Consider the following 23,923-nt stretch of genomic DNA (forward strand, 5'->3'; position numbering starts at 1 on the left):
ACACACACATACAAACACACGTTAGATTGGAGAGGCTGGAGCCGACATCATTTACAAATGAAGCATGTGTGTTTAGTGAGTCCACCAGATCAGAGGCAGACCAGAGATAAGCGCATGTATAGAGTACCACAGTATGAGTCATAATACCTATAAAACCTAGCGGTCAAACAAGGAAAGGGTTCTAATAGTTTTTCCACCATTCATTTTTCCCATAAGGGATTTTAGAAACTTAAAATAAGGGCTGTGCTTCGTGTAGGCTTACCCTTTTGTGATGTTTTGATAACCGTGTAAATCTCTCCAGGACAAGGTGACTTATCTATATATTTGCCTGTATTTACCCACCAAAAATTAAACGCTAATTAGCTGCTAATGTGGATATCATAAAGAACTACAAATGCCATGATGATCTAAATGAGACTGCCGAATCGAGGCAAAGGTAAACATCTCTGGGTTAACTATCTAATGTTAACTAACTGTAGTAATTCATAAATTGGCAACATTTCTTTAAATGGACAATTCTGTGAACTGTCTTGTGCAAGTTTTACATCGATACAATACCTGTTAGCAAAGGTGTCAGCTAGATGTGACGTGCAGGAGCTTGCAGGGATTTGTAGTTTTGCACGATGTCTACTTTGATCATAATTAGCATTTTTTAAAGAGTAAATAGAGCCGAGCATATTGATAAAAGTCACCTTGTCCAAGAGAGATTTACATGGTTGTTGAAACATCATTCCTGGGTAAGCCTACACAAACAGCCCTTTTTTCTAAAATCCCCCATGGGAAAAATTAATGGTGGAAAAATGATTGGAACCATTTCCCTGTTTGACCGCTAGGTTTTATGGGTATTATGACACCTCCACTGTGGGGCTCTATTGAACCATTTTCCTGTCCTTGCTAAGCATTCAACATGTAAGGAGTACTTTTGGTGTCAGGAAAAATGTATGGAGTAAAATATACATCTTTAGGAATGACGTGAAGTAAAAGTTGTAAAAAAGATAAATAGTCAAGTACAGATACACCAAAAACGACTTAAGTGGTGTAAAAATACTTCAAAGTATTTTTACACCACTGCTATTTACTGTCCAGTCTAATAGGCAAACATTTTAACTTCCCAAAATGCATAGGATATTGTATGGTTATCTTAGTCTTGCAATTGGTTAGTCGATTATCATCTTTACCCTGTCGTTCCTAGTAGGCTATAACAAATTGACTTCGCTCTCACTTCTCTGTGAGTTTTGTCTGTGTTCTAAACTGGCTGGGCTTTTCAGCTTGCTTGACAAACACCCCTCCCCCAAGCTTTGGCGAAACAGGAACAACTCCTTTGAGAGAAAAAAAAGCTGCACAAGTTTGGAACGTCTTAGAGAAGCCCTTGTTATCGCTTGGAGTATACTAGTCAGGAGTGGAGATTTATTTATGCAAAATCTGGAACTATTCTACTGTTCTTGTTTATCGTGGAAAATAACATTTTAATCTCGTCTTTCGCGTAGGCCTAACTTCTTTTGAAAATGGTTTACTTTACTCGAGGATAATTATTGGTGTAAGTCTATTTGTGTATGGAATAATTTGTCCTCACCGAAGAAAGATGGGACTCGTGGAGCTCTGTATACATATGTGATATCGTGTTCAATAATGAAGGATATTGTGTCAGACACAATGGGTAAGAGAGGGTTTCCCTTTGCATCTCACGTTACTATACCTAACCAAGCTATATATAATTTTTCATCCCATGCCCGTTCAGCTGTAAACATACTTGGCCTTGCTCCGTTAGGAAGTCAGCCCCTTATTCTCTGAAGTTAACGTTACACCTTTAAACATACTTCAATTTGCTATTTCAATATATCGCTTCAAAGTTGTCCCTAGTGCTAGTTTTGTCCTATTAATTTGTGTAGATGGGTATTTGTCCATTGCAACACACATGCTGCTGCTTTCTATTTTCGTAATGCATCGATTTGTGGGGGTTACTTACTTTCCCCACTAATACTAACCAATTCTGACTTTCGGTTTCACATAAAATTTTAATTACTACACGTATTCAGGTCTACACGTGGTGAAATCATTGCAAAGCAGTAAGCAACACATCCTGCAATGTTGATCGTGATTCGCCGACTTGGCCTGAAGCTTTTTGTCCCATTCTGTGATCAACCCGACGTTTTCCAGTGGAAGGCTCGAACAGCCATGGTCGAGTAAACTAAACCTATCGTTACCTTTCGTGTTACAATGTTGCAGTGGCTCATGGTTTTGATCCGCTTGTTAAGACGAGCGTGAAAGGAGATGGTTTGTAACTGCCTGGCCAACAAAAAAAGCTACGAGGGGGTACAGTTATTTTTCCATTCATGGTATCCGACTCAATATGGAATGGGACGTCTGCAACATAATCTGAAATGAATGTAGCCCACACTCCTTTGCATATGTAAACACTGGATTGGAGGTACTGGAAAATGTTGAATTATACGTTTATATTATTCATAATAGGTGTTGTGTCAATTAGTTGGAAACTTGCATCACCACCCCTTTGTAGTTATATAGATGGTATTTATGCTGTGTAACTAGCCCATTTGTTTCTTGAGCAAAGACGGTCTGTTTACTTGTTCTACCCATAGAGAATACTGCGTCATGTCCTGTGTCCACCTGGTTGTGGTTCCTGCTTGAATGGTAGGTTAGTTAGATAACCAAAACGTTGGCCTATTCACTCTGCTCACGAATGTTTGGGCAGAATCAATATTTGCCAAAAGGTTATTTTGGTGGTGTGGACTATTCATATAGAAGATGTGAATGATGCCATGGCAAATGATACTGGTCAGAATAGCTGATGAAGCCGTATAACACAAATTTTTGCCAGCATGGAAAATACATCTGCTGCAATACAGTAGGTTAAAGCTAGAATCCTTAGTTGTTACATCCATTTTTGGACTTATAAATGAATGATATATACCCATTGATTCTTGAAGAATATAACTTATAAATGCCTCATGAGCTTAGTTCAAGTGTTTTACCCCATCAGAACCCCAAATATTTTTTTACGCCAATGTTTGTGACAGTGACCTAAATGTAAACAAACACTGTATAGCCTCAACATGGTTAAAACGATCATTTTGATATCATGGTCAGGGTTTCATTCATATCTCTGTCTGAATTTGATAGTGGTTACAGTTCTCCAGGCCAATCTCAGCTTTTTACCAAAACAGGTGGGGTGGCTGCGTTGCCATTGTTTCAACTATGCATCCAAGGTTTAAAATGATCATTAAGGCCTAAAAGGTGATGCATACCAGGCTAGGGGAACTCTATTTCCAAGATGTCCTTTTGGATCAATTGTTATTTCATCCTTGCTGTCCCATAGTTTTGCTGCTGTGCAGTGGCTTAAACCTGGGCCTCTAACCTAATGTCAAAGCTGACATGCGTCACAAATGCTGTGGATATGTAGTTAACATGTAGGTAGTCTGCTATCTATTCCCTTTGCACTGTGGGTAGAATCTTCCATGTGGTTCCATTGCCTTTGTATATGTGGGATGTATCCTGTACATATTAGACAAGTTTTCTATAGATCTTTTCCCTTGTGCATCGTAGTTGTTAAATGTATAATTGCTAAATTGCATGGCCTCTGTTGCAGCCAGAGAAAGAAGAAACCAAATCTAAAATAAAACAAATAATCTAACAAACACGTTCGATTTGGGACCGACTGTGTCTGCCTCTTCCTATTTCCTTCCTATTATTCCTCTCTAAGACATTGCCCTGAAACCTCCAAAAAGTCACACCGCTTTTCAAACAGACACTGAATGTATCGATTGTGCCGTTTTTTTAAAAGCGGCTTGATAAACTCAGCAAAAAAAGAAACCTCCTCTCACTGTCAACTGCGTTTATTTTCAGCAAACTTAACATGTGTAAATATTTGTATGAACATAAGATTCAACAACTGAGACATAAACTGAACAAGTTCCACAGACATGTGACTAACAGAAATGGAATAATGTGTCCCTGAACAAAGGAGGGGGGATCAAAATCAAAGTAACAGTCAGTATCTGGTGTGGCCTCCAGCTGCATTAAGTACTGCAGTGCATCTCCTCCTCATGGACTGCACCAGATTTGCCAGTTCTTGCTGTGAGATGTTACCCCACTCTTCCACCAAGCCACCTGCAAGTTCCCAGACATTTCTGGGGGGAATGGCCCTAGCCCTAATCCCTCCGATCCAACAGGTCCCAGACGTGCTCAATGGGATTGAGATCCGGGCTCTTCGCTGGCCATGGCAGAACACTGACATTCCTGTCTTGCAGGAAATCACACACAAAACGAGCAGTATGGCTGGTGGCATTGTCATGCTGGAGGGTCATGTCAGGATGAGCCTGTAAGATGGGTACCACATGAGGGAGGAGGATGTCTTCCCTGTAACGCACAGCATTAAGATTGCCTGCAATGACAACAAGCTCAGTCCGATGATGCTGTGACACACCGCCCCAGATTAGACGGACCCTCCACCACCAAATCGATCCCGCTCCAGAGTACAGGCCTCGGTGAAACATTCATTCCTTCGACGATAAACACGAATCCGACCATCACCCCTGGTGAGACAAAACCGCAACTCGTCAGTGAAGAGCACTTTTTGCCAGTCCTGTCTGGTCCAGTGACGGTGGGTTTGTGCCCATAGGCGACATTGTTGCCGGTGTTGTTTGGTGAGGACCTGCCTTACAACAGGCCTACAAGCCCTCAGTCCAGCCTTTCTCAGCCTATTGCGGACAGTCTGAGCACTGATGGAGGGATTGTGCGTTCCTGGTGTAACTCGGGCAGTTGTTGTTACCATCCTGTACCTGTCCCACAGGTGTGATGTTTGGATGTATTGATCCTGTGCAGGTGTTTTTACACGTGGTCTGCCACTGTCCGTCCTGTCTCCCTGTAGCACTGTCTTAGGCATCACACAGTATGGACATTGCAAGTTATTGCCCTGGCCACATCGTTCATGCAGATGAGCACGGACCCTAGGCATCTTTCTTTTGGTGTTTTTCAGAGTCAGTAGAAATGCCTCTTTAGTGTCCTAAGTTTTCATAACTGTGACCTTAATTGCCTACCATCGGTAAGCTGTTAGTGTCTTAACGACCGTTCCACAGGTGCATGTTCATTAATTGTTCATGGTTCATTGAACAAGCATGGGAGACAGTGTTTAAACTCTTTACAATGAAGATCTGGGATTTTTACGAATAATCTTTGAAAGACAGGGTCCTGAAAAAGGGATGTTTCTGTTTTTGCTGAGTTTATGACTGAGATGTAAACATGTGTGGTCTGTTACTAATCATTTTCCTCAACCAAAAGTGTATTTAGGTCTTCTTTGGAGATCTGAGGCCTGTTTAGGAGGGATGTAATGTCACGGAATGTTCGGAGAGAGAATGTATTGCGTAGAACAGAAATTATTGTCTCTCAGATGGAATAGGGGATTGTGTCAACTGGATTTGTTCTATCTGCGATATTCTGAGAGTTTTAAAGACCCTGAATACACCCCTGATGGTTGTCTTTTTTTCGCTCTCCAGGTTTGTGAATGGGCACTGTGATCTGCTGAGAGGGAGTGCTGGGATTTGAGGCTCTGTGACAGTTGTGACTCCGGGCAGACGCTAAGCCAGTCAGCTTGCTTTGTCTGCCGGACCAAGGTCAAAGGGCACGACAAAAGGGAACCCAGGGATAGGCTCTCCTCATGAGGAGTAGCCGGGGTCTCTGAGACCTGGGGTCATTTTAAGGTAAGGGACATCACGCACACAAACTCACACACATGTATGTAGCCACCATGTTACTTTGTCACTGTTGTGGTTTGGATTTTACAGGAATGTGATATGTGTAAATGTTTTTGTGCTTGTTGGTGAATGTGTCAATTATATTCAAGCATTAGGAAGGTTAGGGACAACACGTATCACGGGCTACAATATGGTTAATCAAACGTTTTATTATTTTTTGTCTATGACAACGTATTCACAGATATCGACTCTTCCCATGACATCTAACTGCTTAAGTTGCGTGTTTATCTTTTTGTGCATGGGATCTAAGAGTCTAAACTTAAAGAACTCAAAGAGCAGTAACAGGGAAATCTTGAAGTGATAGTTTACTCCACAAATCTCAGATGTGTGTGTGGTGTGGGGGGATGGGTTCAGGCCCTGGGCAGAGGACAGGGCACCCTGTTAAGCCCTGCTACACAGCATACTGTTCCATTATCTCAGGCCCTGCCTAGACACACACACACACACACACACCATGTGTGACGCCAGCCTGGGCAGAGCTGAGGGCGTGCACATACACATGGCATGAAACAGCCCAGCATACCATCCTGTAATCACATTCCGTGACCTACACACCCACTAATGGCCTCAGATGTAGGAACACAGAGGCTGACAGACAGGAAATGGTGTGTGTGCGCATATGTATAGGAGACTGTGTGGTGTGAGGCGTGCGCTGTCTCCATGGCTGGGCGGTATACCGTATTTTATGATATACCGGTATTGATGCAGGGACCGGTTTGGGTTTTTACTTTACCTTCTATACCGGTATTTGAATGTTTTGGTTTGTTAAATGTGATACGCCATGTGTGATGTCAATTTTTATAGTTTACTTTGCTACTTGAGTCATTTCCCTCCGCTCTTTCTCTCCGCGCAACACATACCTAGCCACGCCCCCTGTCACTCAAGGAGCGCATTTGATGGTCCTCAACCATGAGACACTTGCGTTCAGTCTGCATGGTCTATGCAGCACATACAACAATGTTGATGACAACAATGCTGTTTTCACTTTGCTTCTTAATATAAATCCACTAGCGTGGACACTATTAGTTTGTGTTTCTTATATCAGCAAACAGCTAATTTGTCTTTTCTTAGCAAGTTGCCCTAAATCTTGTGAGACGCTTATTGTTAGTCGCGAATGCTAATAGCTTACTGAGTAAGAGCAAACGTAGCTAGCTAATACAGCCTGATAATACCAGTTATGGTGTAGACCTAATTCAGCATGTTGTTTGTGCAACAGTATCTTCAAAATCAAAGAGGAATATGCAAAGCAAGAATATGTTGGCTACATGATGTAGGTAAGAGAAAACATGCAATGTAGCCAAAGCTCATAGGGTCCTCTAGGAAACGCTTATCAACACTTCAGTTCCTACCTTCACAGTAACCCCTCCCGGGCATTTTCATTTGTTGTCATCTCAAACAACACTGTATTCAAAGTGCCCACTATTATATTCTAACTATAGAATTAGAATAGTCATTCTATTTCCATGATTCCAACAGTTTTTTGCTCTAATTGGAAAGTCAAATCACAAATGCAATATTTGTAATAAAAATAAGTCCTAGATGATTTGCCCATATCGTGCAGTGTGGAAATTCTCTCAATTGAGCAGTGGTGTAAAGTAAAAATACTTTCAATTACTATGTAAGTCGTTTTTTTTGGTGTCTGTACTTTACTATTTTTTATTTTTGACTACTTATACTTCACTACATTCCTAAAGAAAATACTGTACTTTTTACTCCATGCATTTTCCCTGACACCTAAAAGTACTCGTTACATTTTTAATGTTTAGCAGGACAGGAAAATGGTCCAATTCACGCACTTGTCAAGAGAACATCCCTGGTCATCTACTGCCTCTGATCTGGAGGACTCACTAAACACAAATGTTTTGTTTGTAAATTTTGTTGGAATGTGCCCCTGGCTATCCATAAATACATATTTTTTTTTTTAATGGTTCCATCTGGCTTGCTTAATATATGGAATTTAAAATTATTTATACTTTTACTTTTTTGATACTTAAGTATATTTAAAACCCAATACTTTTACTCAAGTAGTATTTTACTGGGTGACTTTCACTTTTGAGTAATTTTCTGTTAACGTATCTTTACTTTTACTCAACTATAACAATTGGGTACTTTTTCCACCACTGTAATTGAGTGCAGGAAATGCAGAAACGATAAGTGCTGGAATTTGTTTTGGTTGAAGTTGTATTGAACAGTATAAAACAGTATAAAACAATCAGAATGGAGAAACATTCTAACACGGAACCCAAACCGGCGGCGCGCGTGCGCCATCGTGCATACATTTATTTTGTCCCCCCACACCAAACGCGATCACGACATGCAGGTTAAAATATCAAAACAAACTCTGAACTAATTACATTAATTTGGGGACTGGTCGAAAAGCATTAAACATTAATGGCAATTTAGCTAGCTAGCTTGCACTTGCTAGCTAATTTGTCCTATTTAGCTAGCTTGCTGTTGCTAGCTAATTATTCCTGGGATAAAACATTGAGTTGTTATTTTACCTGAAATGCACAAGGTCCTCTACTCCGACAATTAATCCACACACAAAATGGTCAACCGAATCATTTCTAGTCCTCTCCTCCTAGGCTTTTTCTTTTGTTAAAATGGCGCCGGAAGAAATGGCAGCAGTTTTACGGGCGCCCAACCAATTGTGCTATTATGTTTTTTTTTAGAGTTATTTGTAACTTATTTTGTACATAATGTTTCTGCAACCGTATTTTACGGCAAAAAAGAGCTTCTGGGTATCAGGACAGGGATCACTCACCTCGGATTAGACAAACATTTTTTCTACAACGATGATGCACAAGACATTCTCTAAACACCCCACAGGGCCGACATCCCCGTTATTTGCAAGAGGAAGCGACGCAGGTACAGAGGACTTCTTGATTGGCCGCCCCCAGGTGGTGAGGGTAGGTAGCAACACATCTGCCACGCTGATCCTCAACACTGGAGCTCCACAGGGGTGCGTGCTCAGTCACCCCCTGTACTCTCTGTTCACCCACGACTGCATGGCCAGGCATGACACCAACACCATCATTAAGTTTGCAGACGACACAACAGTGGTAGGCCTGATCAACGACGAGATAGCCTATAGGGAGGCGGTCAGAGACCTGGCCGGGTGGTGCCAGAATAACAACCTATCCCTCAACGTAACCAAGACTAAGGAGATGATTGTGGACTACAGGAAAAGGAGGACCGAGCACGCCCCCATTCTCATTGACGGGGCTGTAGTGGAGCTGGTTGAGAGCTTCAAGTTCCTTGGTGTCCACATCAACAACAAACAAGAATGGTCCAGAAACACCAAGACAGTCGTGAAGAGGGCAATACAAAGCCTATTCCCCCTTAGGAAACTAAAAAGATTTGGCATGGGTCCTGAGATCCTCAAAAGGTTCTACAGCTGCAACATTGAGAGTATCCTGACTGGTTGCATCACTGCCTGGTACGGCAATTGCTCGGCCTCTGACCGCAAGGAACTACAGAGGGTAGTGCGTATGGCCCAGTACATCGCTGGGGCTAAGCTGCCTGGCATCCAGGACCTCTACACCAGGCGGTGTCAGAGGAAGGCCCTAAAAATTGTCAAAGACCCCAGCCACCTCAGTCATGGACTGTTCTCTCTACTACCGCATGGCAAGTGGTACCGGAATGCCAAGTCTAGGACAAAAAGGCTTCTCAACAGTTTTTACCCCCAAGCCATAAGACTCCTGAACAGGTAATCAAATGGCTACCCAGACTATTTGCATTGTGTGCCCCTCCCAACCCCTCTTTTTTACATTGTTCTACTCTCTGTTTATCATATATGCCTATGCCTAGTCAACTATACATTCATGTACATACTACCTCTATTGGGCCGACCAACCAGTGCACCCGCACATTGGCTAACCGGGCTATATGCATTGTGTCCCACCACCCGCCACCCGCCAACCCCTCTTTTACACTACTACTACTCTCTGTTTATCATATATGCATAGTCACTTTAACCATATCTACACGTACATACTACCTCAATCAGCCTGCCTAACCGGTGTCTCTATGTAGCCTCTCTTCTTTTATAGCCTGTAGCTACTAGCCTATAGCTACTGTATATAGCTTGTGTTTTTACTGTTGTTTTATTTCTTTACTTGCCTATTGTTCACCTAACATTTTTTGCACTATTGGTTAGAGCCTGTAAGTAAGCATTTCACTGTACAGGACTTGCAGTGCGATCTGCATCACAAATAGAACTGACCTTGAGCGGTGTAGTCAGCCTGGGATCACTCACTACTCATAAAGCAAATGTAGAACTTGTATTATTGAAAAACTGAAAAAAACGTCAAATGTCCATTAAAAAAAAATTAAAAATACGGTGATATAATATTTTGGCCATATCGCCCAGCCCTAGTCCTTTTAATTGGGACCAGTTACGTCCAGTTCGTCCAGTTACGTGGGCATGACATACTCCTGGCTCTACATATAGGCTAATGCTTCATTTTGGATTTCAGTATTGTTGGTGATGTAAATTAGAGTGACACTAAAATGCTCACCAAATCCGTACTGGCTAAAATGTTTCTGTTCACATTGTCCTTCCGAGCACAGTTCTAGCAATTTTGGCTTGACTCAGGTGTGTGGATTAGGTATTGGAGGGTGTTCTGTTCTGGTTGATTGTGATTGGTGACATTCTGCACATACTGTTGATGGTGTTAGACTGTTGGGAGAGTCTGATGTGAGCAGTCCCTGTGTTTTCATAAGAGTAGGCCATGTTGGGTCATGTTCATAGGGCACTGAACTGGAAATGTTTTCAAACATTTATCAATTGGACAAACCCAGTTAGTCCAACCCAGTATCAGTCGGTTTTCTACTATTTAAAGCCTAATGAACATGACCATGGTGAAGTGCCATCTCTCCCTCTCCACTCATGTGCAGTGTGTGGGTGTTGCTGCCCTTTCCACCAGTGCCCAACTGACCTGGCTGTGACCCAGCTACTCTCCCATAGTGCACTGGGCCATCTGTCACTGCCACAGCTGCCACAGACTATGGCTCTAATAAATGGGCCTCTTTTTAATCTGGCATGGTTGGTTACTATTCCTCAAAACCCCATTGGAGAAATGGAACATTCTCTTTTTACTTCTCCCTCCTGCATAATGAGAATTCTTATCACCTATCTCTCTCTCTGTCATGGTCTCTCTCGCTCTCTCCTCTCCCTGTGTAATCTGAAATTGTAGGGTTTCGCAGTGGTTCAGAGTTTGCCGGTACTGTCACATGCCTCTAAATGAACTATCACAACCAGGAGGATCCTCGATCATCGTTTAAATCTCTAGTTTGGGAACATTTTGGCTTTCCATTAGATTATAACGGAGATGGACAAAAAACTGCTCAACGAGAATGGCTTATGTAGCTGCCAACACCTCAAACCATGTTGACACTTAACATTTATGCCGAAATCACCCCAGTATTCCTACCACCGGAGCAAGATGGATACAACAACACAACTTTGTCTCCCGTCTGTTTTCACGCTGCCCTTTGCCCTTTGCAGCTGATTCTGACCAGGCCAAAGAAGTGACAAGAGCGATAGGTGTTTATAGCTGCGCACCTTCTCGGTGGTTGAGAATAGGGTGTTTCAGTACCTCGTGAAAGTGCTCAAGCCACGTTACGAACTTCCCTCTCGCACCCATTTCAGCAAATGGGTAGTACCTGCTCTATATAAGCAAGCCAAAGCCAAAGTTGTGTTGCGTGTGTTGCGCTTACTACAGATGGATGGACCTCCAGGGCTGCCGAGTGCTACTTAACAGTGACAGTGACATTAGCCCAGAGTGGGAGATGAGAAGTACTGCGCTACAGACACGACCCCTTTATTAGTCACACAATTGTGCAACTTTTTCTCTTTGTAAGAACAATATTATAGCATAGGCCTATACAATGCCCGAGCCATGTTTTTACATAGATTTCACACGCATATTGCACTTTATTTTAGTGTTGTTTTTGATGAGTCTTTGGTGTTATTTCACAATCAGAAATACCAACACTTAAATAAATAGAAACGAACTGCAGTAACTGCAATATGTGGCGAACCGTTGGTTTGACGAACCGTTACACCCCTACTTTCTGTGATTGGCTAGTGGTACCCCCAGTGAGGGAATGGCTTTCTGTGATTGGCTAGTGACACCCCCTGAAAATGGAAACAATCTCTCTGATTGGCTGGTGGCTACTGAGTTAAGCTCAATTCCTTGTAGTGGAATCATTTCATTTCAGCTCATGATGCGAGTATGAAGGTTGCCAGGTCTCCTGATACCTTATCCCTCCCTGAGTTGAAAAATGTAGGGTGCGCTGATTTGGAACGCTTTACTGGTGGGTGGGGGAGGGGTGCGTTTTGGCATCCTCCACTGAAACAGGAGAACTCTGGGATTTCTCTCCTCCATTCCCCTCTTTCTATCCCAAATAATCCCTTCTGCTAACGAGGCACATTTTCCTTTTCCCTTTCACTCTGTAACCATAAAATGGCTGGTTAAGCATTGGCAAGACATTGTAACCTTATGCTATATGAGTGCACTGGCGAGGCTTTGCCAAGCGCAATGAGTTCTGGAGTGGCAATGTATTGCCAATGGTTTCTTCCCGATGCCAAGGCCAGGTTGTGCCAGCGTGCCAAGAAGAGCTGAGGCCTGCCAGGACATTAAATGGGCTGCTTTTTGAACCGTCTCTCACTGGCAAAGGATTCTGCTCCAGTTCCTGCGGCGTGCTTGTTCTAGCTAAACACAGTTTGATATAGGGGCACAGGCTTTCATCACCCATCGATTTAAATGCTCCCGGCGCTAGGATGTTATGATAGGAACACAAGCGTTGTTCAGCGGTATTGTAAGCGCAACCTCTAGTCAACCACTGTGAGTTCTCCTGCTCTGTGTGTCTGCTGTGTCCATGCCAATACGCATCACTCGCGTCACCAGCTGATGGTCTGACACCGTGTCCGCCCATGCGCCAACCGTTTGGCGGCGTGTGTCTGCGCCCACGAACCCATTCCAAAAGGGGTGGCGGGGTGAAACAGACTGGCAGAGGGGAATGCCAGGGGCCGTAGATCAGCCTTGTGATAAATGAACAGGACTTTGTAGACTAAGCTTGGCTTCTCTATGCGGTCCAGAAATTCTCTTTGACCTGTTTAAAAAAAATTTTTTTTCCTGCACTGAAATTACAGAGCTGAACTTCCTGCACTACGTATACTGAAATGACATAACTGAAATTCCTGTTCTACGAGCTTACATTTGACCTGTCACGGCTTATCATTGCAGTTGAAGGGAAGGATACAATGATTTCGTTACATCATTGTTAGACCATGGAGAAAGAGCCTGGGTTGTGTAGATTGGTGAGTCACAAACTCGGTTCCACTGCTCCAAGTGGTAAATGCCGTACTTACTTTTAACCGCTTAGCCGAGAACTTACCTGTTCAAATAGTTCATGGCTACGTAGGCCTATTGCGTGAACAGTGTTATATGAGAACATGTAAATGAGATTCATGCAGAACCATTGACCAGTTTCATTAAGTACCAATCAGGTGTTATTTGCTATTGACTGGTTGGTTGTTTAGCAACAAAACCGACGTGTGCTCAACTATGGTGCAAAACAGACGGGGTTGGCATAGCTTGTTGACAACATGTAAATTATATTAAGTCTCCAATGTTTATTGAAAATGAACACATTTGCCCAATGAGCACTTGTCTCAAATACGTCGTTAGTTGTTGGTTAGCTAGCTAGTGAATTTGAGCCATATTAGCATTGACATGAAATCAGTCAACACCTCAAAACAAGACACGTGACGTGACGTTGTCAGCTAACCCATATACAGTTGAAGTCGGAAGTTTACATACACTTAGGTTGGAGTCATTAACTCGTTTTTCAAACACTCCACACATTTCTTGTTAACAAACTATAGTTTTGGCAAGTCGGTTAGGACATCTACTTTGTGCATGACACAAGTAATTTTTCCAACAATTGTTTACAGATAGATTATTTCACACATAATTCACTGTATCACAATTCCAGTGGGTCAGAAGTTTACATACACTAAGTTGATTGTGCCTTTAAACAGCTTGGAAAATTCCAGAAAATTATGTCATACCTTTAGAAGCTTCTGATAGGCTAATTGACATCATTTGAGGTGGTCCCGTGGTCCCGTGTGGCTCAGTTGGTAGAGCATGGCGCTTGCAACGCCAGGGTTGTGGGTTCAATTCCCACGGGGGGACCAGGGTTCAATTCCCACGGGGGGACCAGGATGAATATGTATGAACTTTCCAATTTGTAAGTCGCTCTGGATAAGAGCGTCTGCTAAATGACTTAAATGTAATGTAAATGTAATTAGAGGTGTACCTGTGGATGTATTTCAAGGCCTACCTTCCATCTCAGTGCGTCTTTGCTTGACATCATGGGAAAATCAAAAGAAATCAGCCAAGACATCAGAAAACAAATTGTAGACCTCCACAAGTCTGGTTCATCCTTGGCAGCAATTTCCAAACGCCTGAAGGTACCACGTTCATCTGTACAAACAATAGTACGCAAGTATAAACACCATGGGACCACGCTGCCGTCATACCGCTCAGGAAGGAGACACGTTCTGTCTCCTAGAGATGAACGTACTTTGGTGCGAAAAGTGCAAATCAATCCCAGAACAACAGCAAAGGACCTTGTGAAGATGCTGGAGGAAACGGGTACAAAAGTATCTATATCCACAGTAAAACGAGTCATATATCGACATAACCTGAAAGGCTACTCAACAAGGAAGAAGCCACTGCTCCACAACCGCCATAAAAAAGCCAGACTACAGTTTGCAACTGCACATGGAGACAAAGATAGTACTTTTTGGAGAAATGTCCTTATGTGGATTATGTGGATATATTGAAGCAACATCTCAAGACATCAGTCAGGAAGTTAAAGCTTGGTCGCAAATGGGTCTTCCAAATGGACAATGATCCCAAGCATACTTCAAAAGTTGTGGCAAAATGGCTTAAGGACAACATAGTCAAGGTATTGGAGTGGCCATCACTAAGCCCTGACCTCAATCCTATAGAACATTTGTGGGCAGAACTGAAAAAGGGTGTGCGAGCAAGGTGGCCTACAAACCTGACTCAGTTACACCAGCTCTGTCAGGAGGAATGTGCCAGAATTCACCCAACTTCTTGTGGGAAGCTTGTGGAAGGCTACCTGAAACGTTTGACCCAAGTTAAACAATTTTAAGCAATGCTACCAAATACTAATTGAGTGTATGTTAACTTCTGACCCACTGGGAATGTGATGAAAGAAACAAAAGCTGAAATAAATCATTCTCTCTACTATTTTCTGACATTTCACATTCTTAAAATAAAGTGGTGATCCTAGCTGACCTAAGACAGGGAATTTTTTACTAGGATTAGATGTCAGGAATTGTGAAAACTTGAGTTTAAATGTATTTGGCTTAGGTGTATGTAAACTTCTGACTTCAACTGTATAATGCCTCTATTACACAGACAGTGTTTTTGCGCAAAATGGTACAAGGCATCATCATCATCTGGATATGTGTGCAACAAAAGTTCAACATTCAGCTTCTACTATCATTGACCATTCTGTCAAGCCGTCTACGCATACAGTTTGATGCATATGTTCAATAAATCCAACGTATCCCCCACACAGAACGCACTACAAACGCAGTGTGGCATTGGAAATGAATGTACTGCAGGGAAATGTAGTCGTGTAACATAAGAAAAGAAGGGAGCCCACATTGCATAGAATTTATATACAGACCCATTGAGTGTGTGTTTAATTATTTCCAACTTTATGCAATTCAAAATGGATTTAATCCAAAGAGCATGAGAAGGGGGTACAGAGGATTTCCATTTATCAAAATATAGAATTTCCCCCCCCAAAAAAATTTGTGTATTTTTTTGTCTGTCTCTCTCTCTGTTTTGATGTGTTGTTTTATATTACTACCAAGAAACTTACAAGTGCAATTATTTTGTAAATGCTGGTGTTGAAAATTCAATAAACAAAGTAGAAAAAGAAAGGAAATGAACATACTTCTGGTGTACCAACGTGCCATGTACTTCTGGTGTACCAACGTGCCATGTACTTCTGGTGCACCAACGTGCCAAGCGCTGTTGGTGTACCAACGTGCCAAGGTTCGTTGTTGGTGTGATCGAGGCGTCAGTCTGACGAAAAGTGCGCAGACGCAGGGCGAGCTATAAAAGAGAGGCGCAAACCGATTTTCTCCCTGTGTGATCACTAAATAATGGTTTATGTTCTCGTATCGAAATTAACGACTGGGCACATGGCATCCCTACACGTCCTACAAATAGAATATCAGAGTTCAGAGCGTGATAGCAGACGCTTCATCCAATATCAGGTGTGACAGCTGTGAGCAGCCAGCCACATCCCCCAGACCAGCCATTAGCCAACTCAGCCGCTTCTCTCCGTCCGTTCCTTCTGCGTGATAGCAAGCTGGGGTATGCAGACAGTGATGGGTTTTCTGTTACCTTCGTTTAATTATTGGAGCGGCTCAGAGCGCGAGCGAAGTGGGTACGTTTAATTTCGACTGTAAGAACAAACAGACCAGTCTGACTAAGCTTCGCTGTCACACAGCTTCTGAAAGCCACTGGCATAGACAGGGATGCAGACTTGTCACTTTTAAGGCGATTTATTTGCCGTTTTGATCTCAAAATAGGTAATCCACGCGAATCGTGTAGAACGGCAAAAAAATGTGCTGGGGTGTGCAGACAGTGGTGGGGTGTCTGTTACAGTTGTTTAAATATCGGAACGGCTCACAGTGCGAGCGTATCTTTTCATTTCGCCTGTAAGAACAAGCAGGCCGTTTTATATAATTGAATAAACCATGTTGCGGGCCGCTTTAAACTACTCAGTTTTTAGTTTGAGTACAAACAACCTTGTTTAGTCATGTTACCTGGCTAGCTAGCTAGCTAACAACATGGTACCTTGGCTATGCACACATTTGGATGGCACAGGGAAAACAGATATGGCCTTCCGAAAGAAATTATCCATATGTCTAATCAATGTAGTTCTAAGATAAATCTTAGTAAAAAATTCCTAAAATTCTTGCCTAACTTTTGGGAGCAGTGTGTGGGAGAGAGAAATAGAATGTGTGTGGGAGAGGGAGGGAGTAAGTGAAGCGTGTGTGGGAGGGAGAGTGTGTAGGCGGTGTATTTGGTATCGTGGTGTATTTGGTATCGTGATGTACTTGGTATCGTGATACTTGGCCTGGTAGTATGATGATAATAAAAAGTAGAAACAATGTATGCACTCACAACTGTTAAGTTGCTCTGGATAAGAGCGTCTGCTAAATTGAAATGTCAAATGTATCGTTGGTATTGTGACAACCCCACTCTTAAAATAAGCACATTTTGTTGCTGTTTACACAGATTTTCTGCGCAATGATTTTTGGCCACTTTTTTGGCCCTCACCAGTTTGCGTCAACGGCACAAACCGATCTGGGACCAGGCTAGTTCAGGCCTAAGTCGAGGTCAACACTATTTGGCCCGTAATACAGAGTAGAGCTGGGACTACTTGTTAGTATCGTGGCAAGGGAACAAAACACATGGTTTTAACTTATTTAGGAAAACAGCCCTACTGTTGAAAACAAACATGCTGTCGACCAGAGTCACATGTATTTATTTCCCAAGCTATAGCACGCTATTTGACATGCTGCAGGTTTTTAAAGGACCAAAGAGTTTGATCTGTGTCGTGTTTTACATTTTTGCCATGGAAAAAATACAGCGATACTGGTATAGTCACAGCCCCATGTCAGAGGGTGTTGCACAGGGTTAGGTCTACCACTGGATTTGTTGGTCAAATGTTTGTGGGTCTGCTTGTCTGTTGAGGGGAATTTGTAGGGTTTTTGTTGGTAATAGGTTTAGTGGGATGCGGGCTTTGGTTTGTCAGTAGCTTAATCTGTTTAGTGAGCTGTGTTCTGTGTGTCTTTTGAGACTTCTGTCTTTGTGTAAGGCTTGGACAGCAATCGGTTTACTGGTTTCGGTTTGAGTATCTCAGTAATGATACGTGTTTGTGTGTGTTGAGTCTGAGAGGGAGGCCACATCTGCTGATCATGCTCCTCTCATTATGTATGAGCGATGCAGTGACAACCCCTCCTCTCTGCCCCTCCGCTCTGCCGCAGTCAAGCCGTAATGCAACCCCTGTGACTGGGATGCCTGATAGCCCTCTGCATTAATATTTTCTATTTCCCCATCTGCTCATCAATGATACTATTCTACCGATACGGTCTCGCTCTCGCTCCTGAGATCAAATCCCCAATGCCCAATTCACTCTTTCCATATACACAGTCATTCAGTTTCTCTGGCTCGGTTTGAATACTGTTCGAGTGAATACAGACGAAGAGGAACATCGGGCGTACGCAGTAGATCACCCGCTTGGTGTCGGCGGCCAGTGCTGATTCAACATGCAGGATCGTCAAGTATAGATAATAACGTCCGATGTTCTGTGGTTGGAGGCGATGGGACGGCCACCCGTTGCCCGCTGCCGACATTCACGTTGGTCTGTTTTCCCTTTTCGTATGCTGCCTTTCTTCCTCCGTTCCTCCCCGTAGGTTTCATAGCTTACACCAATCCATTCGCGTCAGATCAGTCATGACTTCAAGGAAGGATGTATTTACACACACACACAGCCGCCGCCTTTACGTCAAATTATATTTCTTAACCGCCCGCTAGGAAACGTTCGGCTATGGTTTTTGGTATAGATTGCTGTGATTGTCTTGCTGGTTTGTGGACCTTTTTGTTCAGTCGGCGCTGTTGGTAGATCATCTTAGTACCACGATTGGCTGCAGATATTGTGACCTATTGACTGTGTGATGAGCTGACCCCGGCAGTGTTGGGGCCAATCAGGACGTCTTAACCCAGAAGCAGGGACAGCAGACCTGGGTCAAATACTTTCTTACTTGAGCTGTGCTTAATGAAGTGTGCCTGCCCTGGTACACTGTTGTTTTCATGTTGGTTTCAAGTTAGTGTCCAGCTGCTACTCCTTGGCATCAAACTGAACTTCCTGGTGGTGGAGGATTGCTTGTTTGGACACAGATGTACTGCATGCAAACGCAAGCACGCAGATGTGGCTTACACACACACACACACACACACACACACACACACACACACACACACAACGTGTGCAGATTAGAGGAATTAAGTGAGTGTGCTGGCGCTAGGGTTGACCTGCTCCGGATGATGGTCTTTGGCAGTGCTGATGAGATTTTGGCCCCGGCCCCAGCCACTGTAAGCAGATTAGCTCACCCACTGAAAGGTGAACGCTGAACTGCCACGTTACTTTTGTCCACTCACACACGCACTCTTGTCCACACCAGCGTGTGTGTGTGGGAGAGAGTGGGGATTACATCATCTGACATGGGCGTCGCTCCATCGTGACTGAACAGCATCATGACTGAACAAGCATCATGTTCTGAACAGGGCATGTTTTACATCATCTGACATGGGCGTCGCTCCATCGTGACTGAACAGCATCATGTTCTGAACAGGGCATGCTTTACATCATCTGACATGGGCGTCGCTCCATCGTGACCGAACAGCATCATGACTGAACAGGGCATGTTTTACATCATCTGACATGGGCGTCGCTCCATCATGACTGAACAGCATCGTGACTGAACAGCATCATGTTCTGAACAGGGGATGTTTTACATCATCTGACATGGGCGTCGCTCCATCATGACTGAACAAGCATCATGTTCTGAACAGGGCATGTTTTACATCATCTGACATGGGCGTCGCTCCATCGTGACTGAACAGCATCATGACTGAACAGCATCATGACTGAACAGCATCATGTTCTGAACAGGGCATGTTTTACATCATCTGACATGGGCGTCGCTCCATCATGACTGAACAGCATCATGACTGAACAGCATCATGACTGAACAGCATCATGACTGAACAGGGCATGTTTTACATCATCTGACATGGGCGTCGCTCCATCATGACTGAACAGCATCATGACTGAACAGCATCATGACTGAACAGCATCATGACTGAACAGGGCATGTTTTACATCATCTGACATGGGCGTCGCTCCATCATGACTGAACAGCATCATGTTCTGAACAGGGCATGTTTTACATCATCTGACATGGGCGTCGCTCCATCATGACTGAACAGCATCATGACTGAACAGCATCATGACTGAACAGCATCATGACTGAACAGGGCATGTTTTACATCATCTGACATGGGCGTCGCTCCATCATGACTGAACAAGCATCATGTTCTGAACAGGGCATGTTTTACATCATCTGACATGGGCGTCGCTCCATCGTGACTGAACAGCATCATGTTCTGAACAGCATCATGTGTTCATTTCAATAGGATATGCGTCTAGTGTTCATTTCAATAGGATATGCGTCTAGTGTTCATTTCAATAGGATATGCGTCTAGTGTTCATTTCAATATGATATGCGTCTAGTGTTCATTTCAATATGATATGCGTCTAGTGTTCATTTCAATGGGATATGCGTCTAGTGTTCATTTCAATGGGATATGCGTCTAGTGTTCATTTCAATAGGATATGCGTCTAGTGTTCATTTCAATAGGATATGCGTCTAGTGTTCATTTCAATGGGATATGCGTCTAGTGTTCATTTCAATATGATATGCGTCTAGTGTTCATTTCAATAGGATATGCGTCTAGTGTTCATTTCAATAGGATATGCGTCTAGTGTTCATTTCAATAGGATATGCGTCTAGTGTTCATTTCAATAGGATATGCGTCTAGTGTTCATTTCAATAGGATATGCGTCTAGTGTTCATTTCAATAGGATATGCGTCTAGTGTTCATTTCAATAGGATATGCGTCTAGTGTTCATTTCAATAGGATATGCGTCTAGTGTTCATTTCAATAGGATATGCGTCTAGTGTTCATTTCAATAGGATATGCGTCTAGTGTTCATTTCAATAGGATATGCGTCTAGTGTTCATTTCAATAGGATATGCGTCTAGTGTTCATTTCAATAGGATATGCGTCTAGTGTTCATTTCAATAGGATATGCGTCTAGTGTTCATTTCAATAGGATATGCGTCTAGTGTTCATTTCAATAGGATATGCGTCTAGTGTTCATTTCAATAGGATATGCGTCTAGTGTTCATTTCAATAGGATATGCGTCTAGTGTTCATTTCAATAGGATATGCGTCTAGTGTTCATTTCAATAGGATATGCGTCTAGTGTTCATTTCAATAGGATATGCGTCTAGTGTTCATTTCAATAGGATATGCGTCTAGTGTTCATTTCAATAGGATATGCGTCTAGTGTTCATTTCAATAGGATATGCGTTCAGTGTTCATTTCAATAGATCTGTTTTTAAATTGCTGCAATGAGCAGGTAGACTAATAGGAAGTGTAATTAACAAACCAATTAGAATGTCCGGTGGAGGTGTTCTGTTTGCACGTTACATGCTAAAGAAATTAAGATGAAATGTCATGGTTTAAATGACATTTAATGGTCTCCCCTTTTGATTTTCCTTCATGCTATTCCTAATCGTGTATATTTGTACATGTAAATAGTCCTCATTCCTGCTATACTGAACCACTAGCTGTCTACGTGCTGTTATATACTGCTAAATCGAGTTGCGTTATATCGTGAAAAGGGGAGCCGCTCAAGTGCTTGCCCAGTAGCTCTGTCTGCTAAGCCTGTGTGTGCCAGCCATGTTGGACAGTGTGGTGTTGTGATTTGAGAGATGTCTCTCTCTTTGTCTCCAGCAGCGTTGGGGGATTTGACGAGCGCCGGCCCATTGCAATGCAGACATGGCCACGGCTATATCGTGACACAGAGGGACATGGTGAGTGCTACACACACACGCACAGACAAGCCGGTTGACTGCAGGGGGTGGGGGGAGGAGGGGGTGAGCATTAGCCTGGTGAAGCAAGAGCTGGGGGGTGGAGGGGAATGGAGAGGAGGGCGAGCAGTACAGGTTGGATGAGAGGAGAGGTAGAGAGTAAGTGGTTGGTAGAGAGGGTACATCCATTTTTCCTTCATCTTTGTCCCTGAGGCGCAGGCACACTAGAGGCAGTACAGTGTACCTCACTCCCTGTAGTTAGCTCCGTGGCCCAGGTGAACATTTTTACTTCGGACCTCTTTCAGTGACATTGGCTCAAAGGCGCCTGCAGATTACTGGTTATCTCGATTAGAATGCAAAATAGAGACCACAAGATCTCAGAGTTAAGCCTAGTTCTTTCCAAGACATGCGCTTTGACTTGGGCATCCTCTATGAAAGCAATACAAGGACTTATTTGAGGATGGTGATTTCAAAACAAGAGCTGCCTGTCCACAGAACAGCAGTTCCCTGGAATGAGCGCCTGACGTCAACCATAATCAATTTCCTAGAAGAAAACTGGCAACAAAGAACTGTATGTTCATAAGTTAAGCCTTCTTATTCTCCTTCTTCCTTGAACCAATCTGGGTATTTTTTTCCCCAGACTTTGTAATACTCACCTGAAGTTAAAAATGATAGTTGGCTTTAAAAAACGAACTTATTTTCGTCTTACATAGGTTGTCATTTCATCCAAACCATTGGTTATTTAGCAATGGCCGGAATCTCCTGGCTAGCATTTTTGAAGCATGTTAGCAATGCTAGTGGAAACAGACTGTATTAGTTAGCGGAGCATTATAGCGTTATCTGCTCTTAAAGTCCCAAATCACCATTATTATTATTTTTGGGCTTGGTGAAACATTTTAAAATATGCTAATTTCGATCTAAAATGATGTTTTAGACTCATGAGTAGCCATAGCCGTCTCTAGCTTTCATGTCTGGCTCATTCTGAGTGAAGTGTTTTCAGTCTCATCTTATACCCACCGGTTAATGGCTGCGAGCAACCTTTACGTGCACACACTGAGCCGAGCCAGAGTATCGTAGGAGTGTGTCGTCCTCCCGAGAGTGTGTCATGTGTCACGCCCCTTGAGCGCAAACTGTGGTTTTAAAGTTCACAGGGAGTGGAGGTGACACCGACGACATTTGTCAAGACTGACAGCAACCGTTAGCCAGTGAAACGGTTTGGTGTGATGCTAGTTTGTCTTTGGAAGAGGATCATAATGTATGTTACCCTACTTCTGCAAGCAGCCAACCAGTTAATGTCCCTGACGTCTATTGAAATGTGAGCGTGTTTGGAAAGCGGTACAGATGTAAAATCAGCTGAAAACCAAGGTTTACTCCTAGTGTAGACAGACAGAACGGGAAGGAGGTTGGATGGGCCGGACCGGCAGGCAGGCAGAAAACAGGCTGACCGATGGTTTGCAGAATGACTTTGCCTTGTCTGTGTTAATAAGAAGAAGAACCCACCCAGGATTGTCTTGAATCTGATGAAATGCTGTAGAAAACCCATTTTATCTCAGTGTCGCACTCTTCTACACTTTGATCATACATTATTATTGTGCGTGTACATTTGTACGCGTTTGTGTGCTGGTGTGTGTGTGTACTCATACGCATGTGAAAAATGCACACATGTTTTTGTCTGGTGGGACTGCCAGTCTTGAATCTGGAGATTTTGGCCAGGCTTCGTTTGCATGTGTGTGAGCCTTTGTCCCTGTGGGCAGCCAAGTACATAGCCTATACTCTCCCTCTGTTGGTTATGTGCTCACTACAGGAGGGATGGAGGGAGGGGGAGAGAGTCGCAACTGACCAGTAGTGGCTTTGCTTCAAAATGGAATTGACATAATATGGATGGTAGATGCTGGTGGGCACAGCGAGGGTGTGTGTATGTGGCCTGCGTGTGTGTGTACCCTACGTGCATGTGTGCGTGTCAGCAAAAAGGGTCCTTCAGCAAATGGAGGTCTGTGTTTGTGAAATATCGGAGTGTAATTTGGGATCCATACTTTCCATTTTCCATTCATTCATGCATATTGCATAACCACCACCAGGTTACATGCACTCTATGAGATTTGTTGGTTGGACTAATTCTATCCAGCACCCCCCTTTTTTTCAGGATATTTCTGGAGTACGCAGTACGTCTAGGGGGAGACTTCACACAATTGCGTGATGTTTATCTGGTGCTCAGTAGGATAAAAAGACACACTTTGGTGTCTTTGCGGCGGGTTTATTTGGAGCCCTCTTCAAGGTCAATTTGAGAGTGCTCGTCTCTTCGCTGGGAGTATGGAAATGAGTGCTCTTTGAGAGAGGGGATGTTGCAACGCTTTGCACAGCC

The 23,923-nt window shown here is 43.2% G+C and overlaps 1 protein-coding gene across 1 annotated transcript in view; it reads left to right on the forward strand.

The window, feature by feature from the left end:
- Window positions 1-1,298: 1,298 nt before the first annotated feature.
- LOC120033451 (B-cell CLL/lymphoma 9 protein-like) overlaps window positions 1,299-23,923 on the forward strand; it is a 42,582-nt gene continuing 19,957 nt past the window's right edge. Inside the window, exons 1-3 of the mRNA XM_038979811.1 lie at window positions 1,299-1,657; window positions 5,514-5,717; window positions 21,485-21,564. The gene's annotated coding sequence lies outside the window, so the exon portion shown is untranslated. The remainder of the gene's footprint in view (window positions 1,658-5,513; window positions 5,718-21,484; window positions 21,565-23,923) is intronic.

This window comes from Salvelinus namaycush, chromosome 40 (genome assembly GCF_016432855.1).
Source record: "Salvelinus namaycush isolate Seneca chromosome 40, SaNama_1.0, whole genome shotgun sequence".
NCBI classification, from domain to species: Eukaryota; Metazoa; Chordata; class Actinopteri; order Salmoniformes; family Salmonidae; genus Salvelinus; species Salvelinus namaycush.